Source organism: Euprymna scolopes, chromosome 43 (genome assembly GCF_053919585.1).
Source record: "Euprymna scolopes isolate OS-2025 chromosome 43, ASM5391958v1, whole genome shotgun sequence".
In the NCBI taxonomy this organism is placed as follows: Eukaryota; Metazoa; Mollusca; class Cephalopoda; order Sepiida; family Sepiolidae; genus Euprymna; species Euprymna scolopes.
The window spans coordinates 39,655,033-39,673,414 of NC_136524.1; the positions used below are offsets into that span (position 1 = coordinate 39,655,033).

The 18,382-nt window shown below is 36.2% G+C and overlaps 1 pseudogene; it reads left to right on the forward strand.

The window, feature by feature from the left end:
* Nucleotides 1–10,632: 10,632 nt before the first annotated feature.
* LOC145268461 (U2 spliceosomal RNA) lies at nucleotides 10,633–10,811 on the forward strand (annotated as a pseudogene).
* Nucleotides 10,812–18,382: the final 7,571 nt, after the last annotated feature.

Here is an 18,382-nt window from a genome sequence, read left to right on the forward strand (position 1 = left end):
TCTCATTATCCTTCCTCCTTTATTGTTATGGAGGAGGTTTCAAAACTAATGCTTGCTATTTTTTTATTCAGCTCAAATGGATCATTGTCATGATGACTGAACCCATGCATTCACGACCTAAAAGTTTCTTCTCTCTGTTGTAGATATTGATTGTGCAAGACTCTAAGAAAGCAACCCTTGTCATGGACGTGCGCCAGAAGCAGAGATGCATCATTGAATTCTTCCATGCAGGAAAAAATTGAACCGATCAACATTCACTGGTGCGTGTTATCGAAACCGATGCAGTTGACGTCAGTATAGTTAGGAGATGGGTTCGTCGATTTCAGAGTTGCGACACAGGTGTTAGTGACAAAAACGCGCACCGGAATTTTACGACCGAGGCATCAACTGAGACTGGAAAAAGTGCATTGAGAATGGTGGTGACTATGTAGGAAATAAAATTCTTGAGTATAAAAGGTTGGTTGTTTTAATAGTATCACTCCCATCATCGTAGACCCGCAACGTTTTAGTTAAAAAATTGGAGGTCTTATTTTTAGAACGACCCTCGTACATTTAATCGTCTCGGTCTGTTTCAGTCATATGATAGTTACTTAGCGATATTCAATTTATGTTGCCCGGTTGATGATAAAACTAATTATATATATTTTTTTATTTTCTTAAGGTTTTTACCTTTTGCTTACATTTCTTAAATATTTTAGATAAACAATCCTTTCTTTCAAAACATTCTCTCTGCATAACTTTTTCTACTTAAGTTATCAAATCAATAATAATTGTTCAGACTTTTGGCATTGCTCGTCACAATATAACACAGACACTACGCTGTGATCATAGTCAAAAGGTGAACACAACAAAGGTTTCTTTGCTTATATTTGATTTTATAGTTGCGTTGCATACACTGTCAATACTGCCAATAGTTATGGACGCTGTTAACGCGATTTACGCCTTTTCGTGAGAGTCAAGTTGAAAGTGTATTATGGGTCTACTTTCGGCAGCGTTGTAACTCGCTTCCCTATTTTTGTCATTTAGTACTCACATTTCATGAAATGTTTCTGATAATGAGGGAAGAATGGCTGTTTTGTGGGTTAGATTCTGTTCATCTAATACTTATCGTCTACAAGGTTTTGACTTTGAAGAAGTATATTAGCTCCTTACATCAAATGCCTTCATGCCTTGTCTCGGACGATTTCCATAAATAACAAAATAAAAACAAAGAAAAAAATGTGATCATTGTTCGACCTATTTACATATGCAATCTCAGAATATGATTACTCGGTAAAAAAAGTTAGAAATTTATATATATATATATATATATATATATATATATATATATATATATATATATATATATATATGTGTGTGTGTGTGTGTGTGTGTGTTTGTGTGTGTGTGTGTGTGTGTGTGTGAGAATATATATATCATTTCTTCAGTATTTTGTTGTGCGAAATAGTGTGGTGCTAAATGATACTGATTTCGGATAGATGATATGTGAGGCGTCTGGAGAGAGTTGTTATAGTATGACCAATATATAAATACACATGCACAAACACACATGCACACATACATGCATATATACATATGTGTGTGTGTGTGTGTGTGTGTGAATACATAATAAACATTATAAGGATAAATATTTTCTGTGTGGTATAAGTTATCAAGATCACATCGAGATAAGAGACAGCTCTGCATACAAGATAGAGCAATTAATAAAAATTGCAATTGTCGAAAAAAACAAATTAAATTACAATTTTTATTAATCCATTAAAAATTCAAATAAAGAATCATCCTTTTGTATTTCCTTTAGTATAATTAATATCTTGTTTGAATACGTGTGTGTGTGTGTGTGTGTGTGTGTGTGTGTGTTGGGGATTAATCGGAATCAGGAATCAGAAAAATCGGAACTTTCAGAGGTATTAGAATCGGAAAATTTGTACCTATTTACCGATACCAAAAACGATTTTTTAATTGTCCTTTTTTATCAGATAATATTGATAAAAATAACAACTCTCTAGTTGAATATTTAAAGATTCATAAAGAAACGTAATTTGAATCTGGAAAAATAATGGAATCGTCCCATCATTTATATATATATATATATATATATATATATATATATATATATATATATATATATATATATATATACGTTTTATTTTTTATTACCGTATCTTTCTGTTAAGTTACATTATTGTTTCAGCTACTTTGCCGGGTTTTTTTTTTGGCCGTCTGTAGCATCCTCAGACTTTTACAGAAATGTTCGCTATTTTGGGATGAGAGAGTGAAAGAGTGAATGCGGTCAGGGGGGTGCGAGAAGAGCGGAAGAAATAGAGGAAGGGAACAAGGGCGGGAGCGAGCGCTTGGTATGTCGATAATGTTTTAATTTTGGGGTTTAAGGAACTTGTGGGGGAGGGTCTGGGAAGTTCATTTCTGGTGTGGCTGAGGGCATAGGGATACATGGAGGCGAAGGGAAATATGTGCGGGTAGGAGGAGGGGGGTTACTTTAGAATTCGAGTCTTATTTCTACGTCTCGTTGGTGAGATGATTTCTTGGTAAGTATGTCTTGACCTGTTGGGTGTTCGCTTATGTTTGGAGGCGGGGGAGGGTGGTGCTATGATTCGGTTTATTTATTTTTAATTTTTATTTTGTTGTTAATTGTTTGGAGAGGGTTAGTTAGCGGTCGCGGGCACGGGTACACACATGCGCACGTACACACATATATACTTAAAAGAAACGGTCACATGTACACGTACGTCCATATATATGCACGGGTGTTGTAATGTTTTAAAAGTAAATATGAGATCTTTCACTTTAAAGAAAAGAATTGATGTCATTGCTGTTGTGTTCATCGTCAACCCGGAAGTGGCGAAGAGGCTAGTCAATCGAAAAGAGGTGATGTATTTAGAAAATATCGGCGAAAAAAACGACCCGTTCTTGTAGAAAAGTGCCCAGTTGAGGGTGAAGTGTGTTCAGGCAATGTTTCGATATTTGTTGTCCAAAAGGTTTGGCTTCAAAACGATTCGATCTCGTGAAAATCCGTCTCCTCTGTCGAAAGTTTTAGGCAGACATGGTGGCAGCAACTCGTTCCTTAGTATTGCCATTACTTAATATATTTCTGGCTCAAATGACGCCAACATGAGCGCAACTAGCAGCGCGTGCCAGACGGTCACTTCTATGAACGTTCTATAGTCATGCACATTAACCGATGACCGGGTCCAAGCTGTGGCACCTCGAACACCTACCAGGCCAGAACCTGGAAGTCCTAGAGCCCTTATTGCCATTGAATGTCCGTCTGCCATTTTAGGTTAAAATCAACCTTTTTGTTATCGAGATACACACTGATTGCAAAATGTGTATTCTAATTCATATCAAGCAATGCTTGTGCTTGAAACTTTTTATAGTGAGGAAAGACTTTGCACTGAGACAATCCCACTCCCTAAACAACTGCCACATTAAACCAAAAAGAAGAGCAAGTCAACATCATTGGAAGCAGCAGTCGCCGTAGGTTTTATTTCAGGGGGGTTCCTCTCCTAGAGAGGTTGCCTTCACCATGACTTACAGGAGCCCTCTCTATCCACCATGCCATTTAATCCATGACTGAGACTTAGGTTGCTGGGCACCAGAGAATACTCCACACGCCGGTGGTTCATGTATGCCGCAGCTTACAGAGCCTAAGCTCCTCTGGAGGTTTCTGTCAGGGTTACCTCACCCTAGGCCCTTGGTTAAATAACATTGACCCACAAGGCAGTGAACGTCCAGTTATATGGCGCAGGACACTCGTCGTTCATCAGAGCTCCGTCTGCGTGGCAGTGGTCACGGCGTTCACGTGGTGTTGATTTGTCTGGGAGAAGCAAAATATTACGCTAAGACATTTGTGTGCTTTTAACACAGGTCACACCAGACCTTGACCTCCGTTATTATTGATTTAGGCCACATACATACATACATACATACATACATACAAACAAACAGACAGGTGAAATTTATATTATAGATGTACTTAATTTATAATATAAATTGCATTAGTAAGAATAAAAAATAAACGCGAGTTTAGTGAAATAAGTACTCCGATAAAAATCTAAACACTGAGTATGGATATCCATAAATATATGGATGGCGAAAATTGCAATAATGTTTCTTTTTATCATTCTTAACTTTATATAAGAATATTTTGACGGAATCGAAAAGTTATGGCACTTATGTTTATTACAGGTCTTGACATCTATACTCACCTTGTAGATTAGAAGTACCTATTTACAATGCCTCCCCAAGGGATACAGTTAGACACCAGGGTCGTTTTTTAACATGGAGAAAAGTGAGAGATTTACTCTAGAGAAAGAAAAATATATGTAATTTTTTATTGCATTGAGTTACCCCCCCCCCCAAAAAAAAAATGATAGGTTAGTAAAATGTGTTTTTCGGTAAAAAAATGTAAGCAAACGTATTATCGGTATCCATACATATCCATAGATGATAATAATTTAAGAATAAAAAAAAATGGATCTTGGGTTTACTTTCAGCGGTCTCGTAACTCTGGTTGACCCTTATTTTGTCTGGTTATTCCAGGAGCGATGTTTTTGACAAAAGGAAAAAAAATTGTCGTTTTCTGGGTCGGAAACTAACCATTTAACAATTATTGTTGGCTAATTTTTGACATAAAAATTATTATTTTTTTAAACTCCTGAAAGATTGTCTATAGTTTGTTCCCCAAGAAAAAAAAAATCCTCATTTTAGCCACGTAAATTCTTTCTAGTTGAGAACGAACGATGTCGAAATTGTGTTCGTGTTTCTTTCACGACAAAACGTTGACTTTTGTGAAAACAGAAAAAAAGGTTAGGTTCGAAATTCTTTTAAACAATCAGCGTTCTATTTCTTCTTCCTCGTAATTCTCTTTTAATCTTCTTTGCAACTTACGGCAACCTGACGCCCACGAGATAAAAAAAAAAAAAAAAACGTCACTGGACTGAACACCCCTCCCCCAAAAAACGGCATTTTATACTGCCGCCTCGAATCAGGGTAGCGCCTAAATTTACATTTATCTTCTTATTTTTTCGCATCAGACGGGTTTCGGGTTCGAATGCAGGCGCCTCCTACAGAGGGAACCCGCCAACCGTTTGCGCTTATTGCTGTGGTTCATCACACCGTTATTACGACTCCTTACATCAAGTAGCTTGTTTTGGGGCGATGTCCATAAAAAAAATTCCCATGGTTACTTTGTATAGTAGATGGGCTTGTAATAGCTTAAAGAAAGCCAAAAATAACGATACCTCTCTTTATTGCATTACAGGACATCCATATATCTCAGTATTTAATTCAATGATACAGTCGGTGAATCGGAAAATTATTTTTCCTTGGTGTGTAATGCTTTTATTCACGCTATCTACACTATATTTTTAAATCAATTATTTTTTGTATGATATAAGAAATATAAAAAGAGTGTATTTTTTTTTAAACATAAACGGTTTTTCATGTCATGAAAACATTGAAAAAATACACGCGTTTAAATCAAGATAAGATGCCACGTTAAATATGGTCTGAGGTGTCTTGAACAATGGTTAAAAGTACAAGTAATAGCCAGACGTAAACCCCTGAAATTAAGCGTTCTAATATTCTGAAATTCTTCGAATACAATACGAAAGACAAATAGAATTTAATTGAATTGAATGGGTGATTTTCAAAATCTAGTGTATTATGTCTACATTAGTATGTGGATAGAAATCATTTAATAAGCGGTGGCATAAAAATAATTATCCATGTTACGGAAGCTTCACGGTGTTGTGAGAAATATGAGAGGACTTAGTGGGTAAAGAGCGAAAATTTTTGCTACCGTCTTTATGGTAGGCACTAAATATGTGAGACGGGTCAGTTTGTTCAGAATATATATATATATACATATATATATATTTCCCCAAGACACCTGGCCTTGATGAAGGGAAGACTAAAACTTGCTGCTATGGTTTCAAATGATCTAAAATAACAGCAAGGGGAGACTTGATTCTAAATATTTTTCATGTTATATCTCCCCTCTTTGTTTTCATACATAGAGTAAATTTCACAGTGTTTAAGGATTATTTGATACTGGAGATATTCATAATCATACCCTATTTCCAAAAGATGGGAGATATAACATATGAGAAATATTTGGAATCAAGTCTCCCATTTAGTCTTCCCATCCATCAAAGCCAGAGGTTTTGGGGAAAGATATATACATACTAGAGTAACTGTGTCCCGTTGGGTCAGTATATGTTATAACTAGCTATGGAATAGTGAGTATACATAATTAATGTATAAAGTGCAAATAAGTATAGAAAATTAATGTATAAACGCGCAAAAATTGGACCCAACCAGAAGGAATACATTGGATAAAAGTGTTAGCATAATTGTCCTTAGATTAAAAAAAAAAATCGGGTTTGTATTACTGTACACATGGGTTCGAAAAAGTTGTCAAAAAACAAATATATAACAAATAAATATTATCAAAGGCAAGATAAGTTACTTTTCTACCAAACTGGATACATTTATTTTGTTTTTATTCAATGTAACATGTTTATTCAGCTCGAAGAACATGCAGTGTTTACCGATGTATTGGAAAATTCAAAATGGCGCCCAACACTCTCTTTAACATGTTAAGTTTGGGAAAAGGTGTTATAAATAATAAACTAGACAAAATACTATTAAAAAAACACCGAATATATGTCAACTTATGTCACGGTAACATATAATGAGAGAATTTCTAACAGTATTTTGTCTAGTTTATTATTTATAACATCTTTTCCTGAACTTACCGTGTTAAAGTGAGTGTCGGGCGCCATTTTGAATTTTCCAATACATCGGTAAACACTGTATGCTTTTCGAGCTGAATAAGCATGCTACATTGAATAAAAACACGAAAAAAATATCCAGTTAGGTAGAAAAGTAACTTATCTTGCCTTTGATAACATTTATTTGCTATATATTTGTTTTTTGACAACTTCTTCGAATCTATGTGTACAGTAATACAAACCCGAAAAATCTTTTGTATAAGAAGGGCGTAATCCATTAAAAAATGTTGAAAAAAGACGAAAAAATAATACAAGGAGGGAGCGTTTTTTGGGTGTGTTAATAGCCTTAAAAATATCAGGAAATAATAATTGATTAAGTAGTATTTAACGGTGAGAGCTTTTCAAAGCAAATCTTAAAAAACAAAGCATGAAAATTTCTACTCTTCCACAAACATACACGTTCTGAAGTTTTTCTACGTATTTTAAAAATGCTTGCGACTAATGACCCTCCATCCCGTTCCCTCTTTCTGCCCCCTTCCACCACCAAACTTAAAAAAAAAATGCTAACGATTACGTGTCTTGTTTACTGCTACGCGGCCAAGAAGTGGGTGCTCATTTTACGTTAAATTTACATAGGAAAGTGATCCCCAAGGCTAAAATAATAAATTTTTATCATTTTTTAAAAAAATTCTATTTTTATATTATTCTCAGAGACCATAATAAACAACAAAAAACAAACAAACAAACAAAAAAAGCAAGAAAAAACATATATATAGATTTTGATTTCTTTTTAGGTGGTAGATTACGCTGGGTTAGGTCGTAAAAAATACCAAATATTGTTTTTAATCTATAAATTGATCAAGTAGTTTTTTGTTTATTAAATTAGAAAAACATATTTGTTTTTCTTTTGTTAAAAAAAATTATTTCAACTTGCAAAAAAGAAAAATACAATCAAAATAATCATTTAAAAAATTTGGGACGCTAAAAACGTACATGGTTTTATTATCTTCAGTTTTATATCGTTTTGCAAATATAAGAATTCTTCAAAGTAATACGGAAAAATAACCATTCGTAAAATGCCGATGTAAAAACATCCACCGCCAATGTATGAAAAAAAAAAAAAAGAATATTGGTGTATTTTATTATTGTAAATGAAAAACAGTAAAAAACTTAAGCTGAACGATATATATTATTATTTATTTATATCGCAAACCAATTTTTATAAACAAAAACCTATTTTATGCTTTATTTATTTATATTCGTTTTATTTCTCTAGAAAAATAAAATGCTTAGATCTATTTCAAAAGAAATAAAATAAGAAATTATCGATTAAAAAACAGCTTTTATGGCTTTGTTTTTATCTATTAACGCATGCGCATCTTAAAGCGGAACCGGAAAGACGGTTCAATGGCCAAGCAAAACGATTTGAGTTTCATAATATAACAAACGGAACGATTTTATTTATTTGTAACACAAACCAATTTTTAGTCGCGTGCAAGCGACACTATAAGTCACTCCGTCGGTCCGTCGGTCGGACGGTCTGTCAGTCGGTCTGTCCGTAACACTTTTGTGCTTGGCATTTTTGGTTAATATCAAAGGTCTGTTGTTAATACATGCTGTTCTTAGCTTTTTAAACCTTTCTTGACCTTCGGGAAGGATCATTCGTGTCGGGCTTCAGAGACATTGAGGTTGTGTCGGAGGCACTCGCACAGTACGAAAGAATAACGGGGGCCAAGATAAACCACAGCAAGTCAGTAGGACTGCGGTTGGGCGCCTGGAGTGGCAACGCAAACCTCCCGGCGCCCTTCAGCTGGACAGATGGCCCGGTCCGGATCCTCGGTGTGTGGTTAGGACCGGGTCTCCAGCTTGACAAGAATTGGTTGGAGGTACGGTCAAAGGTGGAGGCTGCAGTCAATTCGTGGCTTCCTAAGAAACTTTCCTTAAGTGTAGAGCTGAGGCGTGGGCCACTTACGTCTTTCCTCTCATCCTTTACCGACTGGCCGTACTTCCCCTGCCTGCACAACACCTAAAAGCTCTTGTGGAACTCTTGTACTCGCTCCTTTGGGACAGAGGAAGACACTGGGTGAGCAGACATGTCTGTATTCAACGTCCGTGTGAGGGAGGCTTGGGAATACCGGACTTGAAGTGTCATCGAGATGCTGAGAGGCTGGCCTTCCTGAGCCACTATATGCAAGATGACCAACCGTGGCACCCCGTGGTTACTGCCGCCTTCCCCGACCTCATTCTCGACCCTTCCATCGAGAGCCGTCGCAGGCCGCAGGGAGAATCTGCCTACATGAAAGAGTGCCGAGCCGCGCTAAAACGACTACCAAGGTCCAGTGACCTTGTGACTGCTACCCGTAGGGAACTCCACAGGGATCTAGTGAAGGGGGCCGCCGTCGACCCACTATGCACGCGTTTGGGTTGGCAGCAGAGTGAGATTCGCTCCGCGTGGAGCTGGGCGCCAGGTTCGAGTCATCTGAACAATTCGGAGTTCTCTCTGACCTGGCGATTGGCCCGAAATGCACCTCCACTTAACAACATACAATGCAGTTCCGGGTTTTTGGAGTCGCCTGATTGTCCGCGTTGTGGGACAACGACCGTAGAAACTACCGATCACGCTTTCTTCGATTGCCGCGAACTCCGCCAGTACTGGTCGTATGTCAACGAAGTGACAGCTCGCATCGATCCTGAGCATCCTCGCCCAATTACCGTATCCAATGTTATGGACAACGTGAGGCCGCCGTGGGACCGGGAAAGACAAATGGTCTACGTTACGATCCTGGCCGTGGCGAGAATGGTGATTTGGACGTCGCGTCTGCAAGGTTGCTGGGGGGGGGTTGTCTTTTTCTGATCAAGATCTGATCGCTTTCTTTAAGCACCAACTACGGGTGAAGATCAGATGTGATAGAAGAAGGCTGTATCGCGCGGCATTAGACAGAAGATGGATACATGTAACAAGTCTGTGTGTACGAAGAGGAGCCAAATTTGAATACGTGTTTCCCGCCTAGGTGTGGAACGCGCAGTTCTGTAAAGTAAAATTAAACAAGTAGCCTCTCAGCTAGCTGAGTGTGTGTTTCATCCCTCCCCGATTAGTAAGCCTCCAAGATCCCCATCCCCTCTTACCTGCAATGTTTGTTTTAACCCCTTCCTCTAAATTTTACCCATTTTGGAGAGAAAGAAATACAAACTAACCCCCATTCCTTACCCACAAAATTTTCTTTTCTCCATTCACCCCCATCTAGAGGGCATCCCCACCTAGAGACTGACCCGCAGAAGCGAGGTTCCTTTTACAAACCTAGTGGAACGGGCAGTCTATCAACTAGACGGGGTTGGGAGGGTCCTACTAATCACCTTTTGTTTTTTCTTCCCCCGCCCTCGACACAAATGAATTATTCTACCATTTTATTGCTATCTTTTTTTGTTGTTACACGTCAATAAAAAATGTTTTAAAAACTGGAAGTTAAGTAGGACGTCCCCCAATATGAAAGGGTGAATGCGGTATTATGGGAGAAACTTTTGATTTTGTTTAGTTCTGGAGTGACAAGGATGACCAACGACCCCCACAATCCCCCCTTTTAAGTTGGCCATGTGCCTAAGTTTTTTGTTTATCGTTGATTTTGACTGTATTTTTAACATGAATAAAAGATTTAATATCTCAAAGTGTAGTATCTATTCCGGCAGATACTGCAAGCAAAGACCATATGTGGGGGTAACACCACATATAAGACCTTGGTCAATGTAGGGGCAACACTTCATACCAATTGTCACTATCCAGCTCCCCTACTTCCCGGAGAGTTGGTCCCCATTTCCCCTTCACTCCTTAAATTAAAAATCGGCCTTGTGCCTAATTTGCTTGGTGGGGGAGCAAATAAATACCCCTTTCTTGGCCTTTTGGCCAAGATCAAAGTGTAGTATCTATTCTTACTACATGCTGTACTTATGTTTGTAACTTTGTGATATAAAATGGGGGATCACTTTTCTGTATTGATTTAATGTAAAATGATCACCGACTTTACAGCCACTCAGTCACAAAGCCATTCAAGTCATTCTCTAGATCATTCAAGTTGTTTTTGAAGGATTCAAGTTATTTTTTAAGCATTCAAGTCATTCTTAAAGTCATTCAATTCATCATTAAGTTCATTTAAGTCATTCTAAGTCATTTACTTTTTATTTATTTAAGTCATTTCAGCCCATTTTTCAATCATTTTAGTTGATCTTTAAGAATTTCATATCAATCCTACATTCACGCATTCATTCATTACACGAGAGAACGCGACTAATGGCTATCGGCCTTGTTAAAAAACTTTACAATAGCGTATTGTCCTCAAGATTGCCAGACTATAAAAATATTTGAAGCAAAATCTTTCAGAAAAACGAGCCCAAAAGGTCAAGTAGATAATTGTAGGCGAATTGTCACAAACAAAAGAGCCTAATTGAACATTTAAATTGTTAAAAGAAATAAGAAAGACCGTCTGCATAAATATATAAACATTTATATGTTTTTCATTGTGCTTGTGTAGATTGGTGACGTTTTAAACCGACGCATTTCAGGTGAAAACATTATTACGTACTTACGTGTCCTGTTGAAATTAGCATAAACAAAATTTGTTTTTGACGTTATTGTAAAAAAAGCACCAAGACTTTTAAAATAAAAGACTCGTTCTGCTCCTTTGAATTTTATTTAAAAGAATAAAAAACCTTTTAGTTTTATTTAAAAAATAAATGAAACAAGCGTTCTTATTTGAATAAAGTAACATTCTATTTAAATTTTATTCTAATAAATAAATTATACAAAGACATATTTTTTTCTGTTGTAAATTCTGATTTTAATCATAATTATTTTTCTACTGAACCATTTTTCGTAATATTTTGAATTTATACTAATTTCGACATGACACGTAAGTACATGAAATTGTTTTTTCTATCGTCGCCATGAACAAAACAAGGTGTGCATGTGCTTTGTTTGGCTTGCCGCTGGAAATCATAATATTATCACATACAAACTATTTGTCAACGACAATTTTACATGCGATATTCGTTTTCAGGATACCGAAAACCGTTATATATCGCCAAAAAACAAGTTTTAATAATTCATATTAATTTCAACAGGACACGTAAGTACGTAATAATGTTTTACCTGGAATTCATCGGTTTACCAATCTACATAAGCACAATGAAAAATATATGACTTTTTCTTATTTATTTTAACAATTAATTTAAATGTTCAATTTAGCTTTTTCGTTTGTGAAAAAATGACTACAGTTATCAATGTGCTTTTTCTTTGGTCCTTTCTTTTGAAAAATTTGGCTTCAAATAATTTTATGGTAGGCTTTGTTTATATTCCTTTACGCATGCGCATCGTAAAATGGAACCGGATACGCGATTTCAACGCCCAAGCGAGACGATTTGAGTTTTATTCAATATATATATATATATATATATATATATATATATATATATATAACTACTTCATTTATTCACATAAATTTAATATACGAGAGTATAGATTTATGCGTAAACTTTAAGTATTTACTTCAAAAGTGCTCAATACGTAGGTAGAGCTAGTTAGTAATTAATAAAATATATATGGCGATTAAGCTACACTGAATATTCTGCGTTTCATCCAACTATAGGATTCGTCAGGCTTATGCGCGAATTCTGTGGTTGCTTCTTGTTTTTATATATGTTGAGGTTTTCTAGTTGGCCAATCAGCTTTCTAGTATCCACCGCGCTCCTTCCTATCAGCCAATGGGCATGCATTTTATCAAACAAAGGATCTGTTTTAGAACTAGGTTAGTGGTTTTAGGTAGACGTTCTCCTTTTTTTATACATATAAATATACCTATGTGTACACACATACATGCACATATACATACATATATATACATATATTTGTGTAATCGTTTATGTATATTCATGTTTATTTAATTTATTTATTTGTTTGTTTTCTATTGTTATTGTTAGTTTTAAAGCTATTTTGTATCGCTATCCTAGAGTAAGTTTTATTTTGTGAACACAGTTGTTTGCTATTTCCCGCCTACAGTTTAATAGATTTTGAGGTTCTTTAAAGTACAGGATAGAAAATTTTTCATAAAATACACCCTCAGTCTTTGTTAAGACATTCACATTAATCTCATCAAGGAGAAGGAAAACTCTGATGTAAAATTTGAGATCTACTGTCTGCCATCGCACCGACTGAGATTAGAAGTTATATAAAAAGTGTGATTGTTCTACACAAAGCCTTCGCCGCTTTAAACAAACCATCTGTGTTGATTTCCGAAAGTAGTTTTAGCAGATCTCATACATCGAAATCTACCGGGATATCCATCATATCATAGAAAAATATTATTCGGTTTTATGGAATCTTTATGTTTACTATTCAATTTCAAAGTGTTAAAATCTGGAGAAAAGGTATGGGGTGACTTGATGGTATTGATTTTATCAGTTGATGGGCTCTTTAAAATCAATTGCACTATCTTAACTCACGATTATCTCGTAGAAATCTTCAGAACGCTTGATGGTACGTAACGGTACTTGAAATGTAAAGTGTTGAAATTTAGATTAAATAGTAATCTTATCCAAAAATTAGTGGACATTATGTTGGATAGTAAACCGCATATATAACATGTAGTTTTGTTAGTACGCGCACACACACACACACACACACACATATTTTTTTTGTTTTTTACATTAATTTATTGTTCGACAGGATACTCAAGAATTTATTTTTTTATACATATTGAAAATTTTTCAATATGTATAAAAATAATTTTTTTAGTATCCCGTCGAACAATAAATTAATGTAAAATATATTTTGACTGTCTTTAGTCCTTTCTTATACAGGGTGACCAAAAAGACGGGCCCCAACTCTTATTAGGGCCCGTTTCTTAGTGTTTTGTCCGAATGAAATGAAACTTTGATTATAACTAGTTTATTATATTCAAAACATTACATCAAAACACTAGGGTCTTTGGCCATTTTTCTCCGTTCTACAGCATATGTTCTAGATGGTCTTAATTTAGCTCCGTGCATTTCTTGAGGCGCAGCACGAAGTTGTCCATGACGTTCTTACAGACCGAATTAGTAATGACTCTCATCTCCTCCCTGATGGCTTCCTTGAGTTCCGTGATGGTTCTGAGTTTCCCTGCGTAGATTCTGTCCTTAAGATAGCCCCTCAAAGAAAAAAAAATCTGGGGGGCTTAGGTCCAGGCTATGGGGTGCCCACTCAAAATCAGTCTTGAGACTGATCACTCGGCCTCCAAAGTTCTCTTTCAGCCAATCCCGAGACAGGTTTGAGGTGTGAGAACTTGCCCCGTCCTGCTGGAATCAGAACTTGCTCATGAGCGACGGGTAGATGGTCTGGAGCTCACTCTTGAAGGTTTTGAGAACCTCCACATCCCGCTCCTTGGTGACTGTCACTGCTCCGCTAGATTCTTCGATGAAGATTGGTCCGATGATGCCTCTGGCCGAGATTGCAGCCCACACCATGCACTTAGGAGAGTGCAGGGGCTTGGTGGCTACTTCATTGGGGCTGGAGGATCCCCAGAAGACATTTGTCTTGGAGTTTGCCTTTCCATCAAGATGGAAGTGGGCTTCATTTGAGGTCCAAAGGAGGTTAAGGAAACTTGGTGTCTCCTCGATCTTCTTGAGCATCTTGGCTGCCATAGCCCTCCTCTGCTTGTCTTAGGCTGTAAGGGTCTGCAGCGTCTGTATTCTGTATGGGTAAGCCCTGATATCGTTCACCAGCACTCTCCTGCAAGTCTCACGGGACATACCGAGGGACTGACTTCGCTTACACACAGAGCGTTTCGGACTCTGGTGGAGAGACTCTCTCACTCTTCCGACTAGCTCGGCGGTTCGCTTCTTAGGACGTCCCGAGTGGCTTGGACGGTTCTCTCTGTTAAGGTTCTCCACGGTCCCATACTTCTCGAAGTGGTTCACCCAGTTCTGAATTCTGCTTTTGGATGTAGCCTTTTCACATTCGAACTGATGCATGAAACTGTCCTGTGTTTTCTTAAACGAGCCTGTCTTGGAGTAAAATTGAACACAGTGTATTCTTTGTCCCAGCTCCCATTGGGGTCTTGTTGTACACACGATCGTTGATTCTGCCATATACTGTAAAATAAGGGCAATCAATGAATAAATAAAGGAGATATCACATAAAGTGTACATGGGGCCCGTTTTTTTGGCACCCTGTATATATATATATAGCTTTATATTATATATATATATATATATATATATATATATATATATATATATATATATATATATAATATAAAGCTGAGTGTGTGTGTGTGTGTGTCTGGTCACGAATAGGCGCCTATATTGTTGACTATTTTAAAAAACTGATTACATATAATGATAGAAGATGTATCGAGACACAGGAATGGGTATGTTTGATCTGGCAAAACGGTGATTCATTAAAATTGTGGGGTCTGCGTTCGCCCCGTGCCCACAAAGTATGGAAATAAAATATTTTAATAATTAAAAATTAAAAAAAAAACGTTTACAAGTGTTTTTAGTATAGATGTACATAAGAATACTTTGATAAGTATGTTTTAACTTAAATAGGGATGGTATAATAAAATTGTGGGGTCTGTGTTCGCGCCTGGCCTCCATGAAATGGAAATAGGCACAAACTTTAATAAGACTTTTCATATCTATCTGCGTAAGTATACTTTGATAATTATGTTTCAGTTTGAATAAATATGGTATAATAAAATTATGGGGTGTTCGTTCGCACCTGACCTCCGTAGAATGGAAATATGTCACAAAGTTTAACAAGGTTTGTAATATAGATCCACAGAATATTGTGATAAGTGTTTCAGTGTAAACAGGTATAGTATAATAAATTATGGGGTTTGTGTATTTTATTTTTACTTTCATCATATTTTGCATTGGTTTTGATACCCCAAAATTCGAAGCTATCTCTTTACAACCCTTCCTTTTCATAACCTATCATACTTTCATAAATCAGAGTCCATTTTCTGTAGGCTGTTTTTGAATCCAGTCAACGACGGGTACTTTTGCTAGTATATATATATATATATATATATATATATATATATATATATATATATATATATATATAAATATATATATATATGCGCGTGTGTATATACATTTTCCTACCAAACTACTCTGTCAATTTTCAGTCTACAGCTATTCTGTCAATTTTCAGTCTACAGACTCGAGATTTGACATAAGGGGTATTGAGATTTGGAAAAATCTTATTAGTCGGTTTTCGGCCAGAAATTTGGCGGTCAAGAAGTCAAAGTTCAAGGATTTTACCTTTGAAAGCTCTAAAAAACACCTGTGCCAATTTTGGGTCTAAACACTTGAAATTTTAGATCTAGGTTCCTTGGACATGGATCTAACGTTTAATTTGATTTGAGCTCAAAACAATAAATGTTAAGGGGTCAAAAGTGGTGTCAAATTAAAAAAAATTACCTCATAGCCAATTTTTGGTCTAAACATTTGAAATTTTACATAAAGTGTATTCAGACATAGGACAAGCTTTTAAATCGGTTTTTGGCCGAAAATTTAGCTTCCAAGGGGTCAAAGGTCAAAATATTTGATCCTTACGGTCTCTAGCAAACTATTCAGCCAATTTTGGGTGTAAACATTTGAACATTTCTATTTTCCTATTCAGAAATTCAGCAAGTTTTTTAGTCGGCTTTTTGGTTTGCCAAGGAGTCAAAGTTGAAAGAGTTGACCATTGCAGACTCTACAAAACTCCACCGCCAATTTTTGGTTTAGAGGCTTGAAAGTTTAGATTTAGATTACCTGGACACGAGTCAAACTTTTTAATATATATACATATACACATAAAGTTATGAACAGTACATAGGGCCCGTTACCGAGAATTCGCTAATGGCTACTATTTACGCATAAAACGGGTGACGTTAAGTATATAAGCAAACAACGTTGGATATTTTTTTTATATATATAGATTACAATTGATACAGATTTGTTAAAGATGCAACAGCTTATTTACGCGTATTGTTTTTCTTATTTTTAGAAGCATCCTCTGAGCGCAATATCAAATAAAATGGCAAGAGCTTAAGCACTAGCAGGGAGGAACTCTTCTTAGACACTCATCTCTGTCGACATTCGTGGAAATGACATTTTTATATGAGTGTTGTTTTATTAAAATCAATTTTTGGTTGTTTTTCATCAATGCCTCGGTTTATAATCCGCCAGTCTTCCCATTGGTTTATATTTTTCCTCGGTATTTTATGCGGGCCACATTTGTGATCTAGATTGGGGTGGTGGAATGCAATCACTTGAATCTATTAGTCAATCAAAATATTGGAAATGGTCATTATAAAAAGCGTAAATTTTGTATATAATGTATAATCTGTCTTAGAAAATCTATGAAAGTAATTTTGGTATCAAATAGTATCTATTGAATTCAACCCACAAGATGAATGCATTATATTTTTTAATTTTAATTCAGTTCCAAAATAAGTGGCTATTTTCCATGGATGAATGTTGCGTAGCCAGTTTTTTCGGCAAGAAAGAACACATTTAACACAACTTAAAAATTTTTTACAAATGATGTACATTACATGTACAGAATGTATACCCGAACGGAACCGGTTAATCTCGTGTTTACTTTTATTTCTCCTGTGTTTAATTTGTTTATTCCATTTAGTCTTTCACTACATTTTATGTATTTTAGCTTATCATTATTCACTCACTAGGAGTATTCACACAAGTCATCACCACAGATTGTTCTCCGAGAACAACTTGTGGTGTTCCCTGGAGTCTAAGTGACAACAAGTCTCCCAAGATTTCCAGTATTCTCCACGTCTTTCCATAACCTTTGCAAAGAATTTGCGTTATCGCAACAGCCACTTACCATTGGCGGCGACCATTGCTCTTCACTGGAATATGGGTGGCAATAAGCCTCCCAAGGTCCCAGTCCTCTTTACACATCTCCAGCGGAAGTCTGGCTAATGCTTTCTCTCCTCGGTCTTCCCCTCCTCCTTGACCCTCATTATTTAGTGTGGTCACTGTTTTTTTTTTGTTTTTTGTTTTTTTTTACACAGTGATCACGACTTATCAAGGCCCGGAAGCCACTCAGGGATAAGGGTTATTGCAAGTACATTACGTTAGTGTGGAGATTTGATGAAGTGTTTACTTAAGGGGGCGGTTCATTAGGAATTTGTTAACATTAGACTTGAAGACATCCAATGTTTATGTAGGGGGAAAAAAAAGAAAGAAAAGGTGGGCGGTTTTTGCATTTATACAGTTTGTCTTCATGTTTTCATGTGATGTTACTTTGTGTTTTGCATCTGTAGTCGTTTCTGTATCCAGTTTGTGTGTAGTTTATGTGTGGTGTTGGTCTCCACATTCAAGGGCTTTTCCTTAATATTTCTGCAGTTTTCATTATTAAAATTCGATGTATTTTCTTGGCCATCCCTCTGATTCCAATTTCCTCCATTCTTTTTTCAAAGTTTTTTGAGTGGTGTCATATTTAAAAAAAAAAGTCTTACAAATTGCTTTTTTGTTCCATCTTTGTTTTCTTTCTTTCTTTTTCATATTTGAATTTCATTTTTATTAAAGATAATGTCTCGATGTTGTCGCCTGATGAAGTCTTTTTAGACTGAAACAGT